The sequence below is a fragment of the Panicum virgatum genome, chromosome 9K (assembly GCF_016808335.1).
Source record: "Panicum virgatum strain AP13 chromosome 9K, P.virgatum_v5, whole genome shotgun sequence".
Classification (NCBI taxonomy): Eukaryota; Viridiplantae; Streptophyta; class Magnoliopsida; order Poales; family Poaceae; genus Panicum; species Panicum virgatum.
The window spans coordinates 20,109,967-20,117,187 of NC_053144.1; the positions used below are offsets into that span (position 1 = coordinate 20,109,967).

The 7,221-nt window shown below is 44.4% G+C and overlaps 1 non-coding gene across 1 annotated transcript; it reads left to right on the forward strand.

Moving 5' to 3' along the window:
* The first annotated feature begins 3,711 nt into the window (after positions 1 to 3,711).
* On the forward strand, positions 3,712 to 3,811 carry LOC120653075. Its single transcript, XR_005666763.1, has one exon. It is a non-coding gene; the product is annotated as a U6 spliceosomal RNA (small nuclear RNA).
* Positions 3,812 to 7,221: the final 3,410 nt, after the last annotated feature.

Here is a 7,221-nt window from a genome sequence, read left to right on the forward strand (position 1 = left end):
CATGCGGCGTAGGTGCCGCCATGCCTCTTTTCATCTTCTCGTCGCCGTTGCAGAGGATGAGGTCAACCTCATAAGCCTGGAGATCCAGCCAACGCCTGCATCTTCCCCACGGACGGCGCCTAATGTCGTGGGCTTTTGGGGGTACCCACAGCCGGGTGGCGGAACGCACCCGCCTATTCCCCGAGGGGGAGTACTCGGGGAAGTGCTAAGCTATTAGGCCGATCTAGCTTGGGGGCAAGAACGCAAAACACACGGATTTAGAGTGGTTCGGGCCGCCGGAGCGTAATACCCTACGTCCACTGAGTGGTGTATTGCACTAGGTATGAATGAGACTATCCTCTGCCCCCCTTCGGGCTTGAGTCCTTTCCTAACGGGCGTCTCCCTTTTATAGAGCAAGGGGACGCGTACACAGTCGTTAGACCCCGACAGGTGGGTCTAACGTGGATGTATAGTATACTACACGGGAAGCTTCAACGGAGCTACAACGGGTGAGGATCTCTTCTCGGATATGCTTCATCGCCCTGTAGACTCTCTGACCGAGGGGAGTCCTTATTGTCCCATCGGCAAGGCGCCCGTTGGGGTGATGTAGCTTGCGACGTAGGCTGCTGGGTCTACCGTGTAGGCGTCATAACGGGCGAAGCTGAGCCGTCGTGTCCAACTGGCATAGTAGACTGACATACGCGGCGTGGACGGTGCCAGCGACTGTACTACGCGCCTTGGTAACACGCGATCAACAGTGCAACCTAGCAAAAGCCGCCTCGGGCTCTGCTGTGGCAAGACACACTTCCGTCTACCGCATTAAATGCGGTAGGTAGACGAGTCTTCCAGTGGAAGCCAAGCGGTACCGCGCGCGTGCCCGCACCTGTGGACGCGTGGCGGCTCCGGACCCAGGCGGGGTGTCGGTTCCACCCGCTGAGGGGTCCGGATAGTATATGGGGGTCCGGGACCCGGCTGTGGTCCGGGGCCCCCAGCGGTTTCGGCGGAGGGCTACCTCCTTCCTGGACACGTGGCGTCACCGGACCCTCCCCGAGCGGGGAGTGGGTCCGGGGACATTTGCCGGGAGAGTAGGGCTCCGGACCACAGGGGTCCGGTTGCTCGGCCGTCAGGGCGTAGCTAAGGATAACTACGAGACCCTTGTCTAGACATAGCAAGAGGGGGTACCCCAGTCCTGGGGTACCGACAATTTTATTTCTTTCACTTTAAATATGCATGTGATGTGTTTTTTTACAGATTTACGGTTACCATCTCTATGTAAATATTTTTATACTCTGGCTCGCGAGACAAACGAGCTAGCTCGAGCCACTAACGAGTCAAGCCATAACGAGCCGAGCTGGCTCGATATCCAGCCCTACCTCGGCGTCCACTAATCCTGGGGCCTACGTGGGCTGCTTCGAATTCTCGGATGCGCTCCGCGTCCGGAAGCATCAGGGCATGTTTGGTTTGGGGCCATAGTTTGCCACCGCCACAGAGCCCCGCCACACTTTGGCTCCTGTTTAGTTTGTGATATGCTAGAACTGTAGCAACTTTGATCATTAATTAAATATATTAAATAAAGACAGTTTACAAAACTAACTCCACAACCCCTGAGTTAGGACCTGAAGAATCTAACGAGGCTTTTGACCGCGTGATTAGAGGATGATTACTGTGGCATCACTATATCCAATCATTGATTAATTACCGTTATTAGATTCGTCGTGAAAAATTACACCCATATGTAAAGAGATTTTGCAAATAGATTTCATTTAGTTGCCTATGCATAGAAATTAGCACGAATCATTGTTCATTAGCATAAGTAATCAAACGGGGGCCTTTGTTGCGAGCTTTTTCGGCGCCACAATCGTTACGGAACGGCACAAGCAAAAACTGTGACGGCCACGCCACGACGTGAGCAACCAAACATCGATTTTTTTCTCGTGGCTGCCTAACTTTTGCTGTGGGAGTTGCGACCCTGACCAAACATGCCAGTCAAAATCGATCGAACTCAGATTCAAGTTCTTCTGTTCGGGGCCAGATTTCTGCTGCTCAAGGTACACGAAAGGGTTCTTGTGCTCAGGAAAAAAAAAAGAAAAAGAAAATGCTTCTGTACCGACTGCCGAGCGGATCGGATAAGGTAGGCCAGCCAGGCCAGGCCGGTGAGGCGGGGTGCGCTTTTAATTCGGATTCCGGCCCGTCTCGCCAACACCCAACATGGGCCACGTATGTCAAAAGCCCGGTACACTGGTGCAGTACGTGCGACGAGTCACTGTTCAGTGCTGCGGCACCTTTACTGTTGTTGTTCAGTAAAACTCGGATTTGCCTCCTCCCTCGCTCCCTACGAGAAAACAAAGTTTTTTTTGCCTTTCTGGATAAATGGTCAGAAAAACTTTTATTACGTATACTACTATGCAGGGAAGCCTTATCCATAAAGCCTAATGACGGCAGACGAGCGCAATCAGATTTCGAGTAGAAGGATGCATTTCCTTAGGCCCTGTTTAGTTGTTGAAAAATTATTGGTTTTGGTACTGTAGTACATTTCGTTGTTATTTAACAAATAATATTTAATTATGAACTAATTAGATTTAAAAATTCATCTCGTGCTAATCAGTTAGATTGTGTGGTTAACTATTTTTTAACTATATTTAATACTCCATATATGTATTCGAACATTCGATATGATAAGTACTGTAGAAATTTTTTTTAAGAACTAAACAGCGCCTTGGCATCCACAGACCACATACATACCCATCAAATCGACTGGTGCGGCGGACTGACCGTCAGCTTGGCGCACCTGGCCCCTTTCCATATCCGAAACAGTGGAGGTTTCGGCAGGATCAAGCGCCTCCCATAATTACCCCGTTCGGCTGGTGGTCTGCTGGTGCCCGGCCGACTGCTCTTGGCTGGTTCTTCGCTCACGCCGCAGCAGCCGAGCAGCCGCAGCTGCCGAGCAGCCGAACAAGGTGAATTTCTCTTAAAATTAATGTTAGCAACTGATGCTGAAATCATTCCCTACAGGGAATCACGATCACTGTCCATACTGCTTTTATTCCAGTTAGGAATTTGTGCCCCTTTTCCAAATTATTAGGGTTTGTTTGGATCGAGACCTGGCAGGCAGCTTGCCGGCCAGGCAGCCATCTCAGTCCAGGCGCTCGAAATCGGACGCTTGGGAGCGCTGCCTGCGCCAGGCAGCTCTGCGCAGGCCCATCCAAACAACCCCTTAATTACTATCCTCGCAAGCTGCACAGAAAAGTCTAGTCAAGATACTACATGGCAAGTTCTTGTTGATTTGCTGGGAGCCTTGGTGCCACACCGCCATGGACCATCGACATGAATGAATCTGAAGTAGTGCTGGGCCTGAATTGGAAAGACCTAGGGCCGGACAGACAGGCGCCCCAATTGGCGCGGTAACCCTTTCTGGGCCTGTCCGGAGCAGCCAGTCCACATGGGCTGGGCTGGGATCAATGGGACCTAAACAGCCTGATGACTACTATGTTGCAGAATAAAGCCCGATTAACCGAGAGACAGGAGAACACCCACACGTTGCAGCCAGACTCAAGAGTTTACGTGTTGCGCTTGAGCTTCGGAACGAGCCGGGCTAACATTGGTTTGATAAGAATCGGACGGATTTTCAAAGCGGACGTCTGGTTCCGGGGTTGCAAACATTGGTTTAGTACCGCATCGAGAAAATAGGTGACGTTAGGTTAATTTATAAGCCTTCTCATGTGATCTTGTGATGTCTCTTTGGGAACATTCTTTATTAGAATAATACAGAGAAAATTAGCATGATTCCTGCACAAGGATGACATGTACACAACGAGAAATGGCCCACTTTTTTTGGAGATTACTAATCTTTTTTTAGTTCGTTCAAATATGCAGCATTTAACACTTGAGATATGCAGTTTGCCTATTATACCAATTAAATCGCCATCAGTGAAATACCAACACTCAAATCTGTCTTATCTCTATATCCACCTATATATATTTTTAAAAGAGGGTAATGTCTCTTTGGTTCATTATTATACTTCTCATCATATGCCGGATTGGAAGTGGGCAGAGCTCACGTTAGATTGAAGTGTCCTCCGATTAGGGATGTAAGTGGGTACCCAATGGTGTTTTATGGGTTAACTAAATAATTATGATGGCATATTATCCTAGTTTATTTCTCCTCCTAAATTAGTTACACATATACCATCCTAGTTTATTTTATCAAAGTTCTGGATCGACTCAATGATCCAAAATAAATATAACTTGCATTCCTACCTCCGATACGGAATCGAGGTCGTCTTATGTTCCTCTTATAAATAGCGAGTGAGCTAGATGGAGGCTTTGCAATATAGGAAGGGGAATTGCGCGGGGGCAAACATGGTTTACCTTGAGATTAGCAGTATAATTGTATAAACCCTATCCTGCGACTGTTAGACTGGCTTTATTTTACCAGCGCATTGCACTGTAAACGTTTTGCTGCCGTTGTTAGTGGTTTAAGAATTTTTAGTATTTTTAAGTCTGTACCCATGCAGTTCTTTGCAAGCTACTCCAGATCAGCGCTTCACATATGGGGTGAGGGACGAAGAAGTTGAAGTCATTCCAAAAAAAATAGTGCTCCAAAACTTAGCAAATTCTTTAAATGTCACCGGAACAGGGGAACTGGAAAGTGGAGGGAGACCGTGTAGCTGCACCAAACTGTGGTCCGATTTTCTCCCGTTAAAATAAGATACTAACAAAATACTACTTTATAATCCATCACCCATTGTACTTGATCGCTTCAACGATCGCTTGTCTCGCGTGTACCGTGAGTAACGTACCATATATACACGAAACACACAGCAGCCGATCGATTCAACCCAAGTACGGGTTCGTGCATGCAGACACGTTCCCGTGTTTACGAATCATGCGCGCTTTCAAACTGCACCGACACGCTCTGTCGTACGTGCACATCGAACAGTTCGTCCGATCCAGATCTTGGGCCCATTTGGTTCACGCTAGACTTCCTAGTGCACACAAGTTGAGAAAAAAATCTCGTATGCATGAAGTACTAAATAAAGTCTGTTTGCAAAATTTTTTTAGGAATAAGTGTAACTTTTCGCGACGAATCTAATGACGGTAATTAATTGATGATTGACTACAGTAATATTACAGTAATTAGCGGTCAAAATTTCCTAGCCAACTTGTGCTAGGAACCAAACAGGGCCTTAAAACGTTCTGCGTTTCCATCGACGACGTACGGGCTCAAAGAATTACGTATACATAATGTACCGGCACACCCACAGGCAGATTTGATTAGTACTAACCCGTACGCGTTCTAGAGGGAAACGCTAATTAATCATCACGTGCCACGACACCAAGTCAGACCGGAGATTAGCAGAGAGGTCAGCACGGACACGGCGAGTTATTAAGAATCACATGGGCTCGTGCCCGATCGCTGGGTTTGATGCATGATAATGTCTAACCGTGCGACGACCGTACGTTGAAAGATAGCCATGCAAACTAGCTAGGGTCAAGTCAACGCGTGAAAATAAGATGGTTTCGAAACCCACCTGGTTTGGGTAGTATTATATATGAGAACATATCAGGTGCAAACCAACGCTCTCGTGCAAACACCGTGCAAATTTTAATTTGAGCCACCGGATGAACATCAAAGGGAGTGCGCAGGAGGAGTGGAAGGGGCATTTGTAAAAGTATATATATGTTCCCATTATATATAATACCGGGCTGCATCGTGAATATATTATTATATTTTTATATATACAAGGCCGGCTCTATAATTTCAACGGATCTTAGGCAAGCAAAAGATAATGGCCCGTTGAACTAATTTTTATTATCAAAATTATAGTATATAGTATGAATACTAAAAATTAATTGGCAATATATGTATAGCTTATAAAACATAACAATAGTGTAACAAAAAAACTAAAAACAATGACCATTATGGTTACCTCAAAATAAAAATATAATGCTTACTGTGATCATGTGCGTGTTTGTTTGTTCGCTGTCCTTGCCGTTGCCGGTTGCTTGAACTGAATCAGATCGGCGTCGATGTATTCTTTCCTTAGCCTGAACACAGAATAGCTTGAGCGTGTGGGCAGGGTGCCAGGGTGTTGATGGTTTGGTTACAAGCTGGAAGACTTCCATAATGCTATATGTCATGGCTAAGGATGATAAAATACCTCAAATTTTAACCTAGATAATTTAACAGCAGGACCTTAAAAATGTCAGCCTCTTATCTTATTCAATTGTAAGCTAAAAATATATATGAATGAAGTTAGATTGTGAAGAGGGTACTAGAGCTATGATCCGTTACCACTTCTAACTTATGACCTATGAGCTGGTTTGTGATAGTTATTATACCAAACAGAAAATTATATATTCTAATTATTTTAGTTACCTATATGATTTTGGGACCCCGTCGGGCGCACTGCCTGCCCCTTCCCTAGAGCCGGCCTAGTATATATATAAACATATATAGTTCTGCTCATCTGTTGTGTGTCGGATATATGCATATATACACTATGGACACCCGTGCACACGGATGAGCACGGCTACAGAGGATGAGAAAATCTATTTATTATTTTATTATTTGGCCAACAAACAGAGCCTCCACATTCGTTCTCAAGGCATAAAAATTCTCATGTTAATCGGAGAAAAATAGAAAAATAAAAATTATTCACCACTACCATTACGATAAAAATTAGTCTAAAATACCCCTGTGCCTAATTAAAAATCACCCACCAATGTCATTATGAAAAATTAAATATAAAATACCATTTAGCTATGTATCAGTTACAAATACATATTATTAATAAAAACTAGAGCTAAGAACAATCAATCAAAATAAAAATAAAAATAAAAATAATTATCTACATAATATTATTAAAGTTCAACAAATCAAATTGTTATTATAGGTAAATCATAGTTGAATTGTTTTAATCAACAATAAGACATAATTTACGATAATGAACAGGATGATGTATGGTAAAAAAAATAGTATAACCTTTTAAGTAAGGATGTAATGACATGCAAATTTTTAAATTTTCAATACTAGCCGCGTAAATGTGTGGGCTATACGCCTAGTTGAGATAGATAAGAGAATCTTTTTATTTCGGATATTGATAAGAGAATTTTCATTAAAAAATAATAAAATATTTATTTAAGAGGATAAAAATAGAATACAACGTCTTTTTAGAGTCAACCCTAAAGAAACCCAACCTAGCTAGCTGCCACCTCTCCACGTGCCGTGTCTGGGCAACG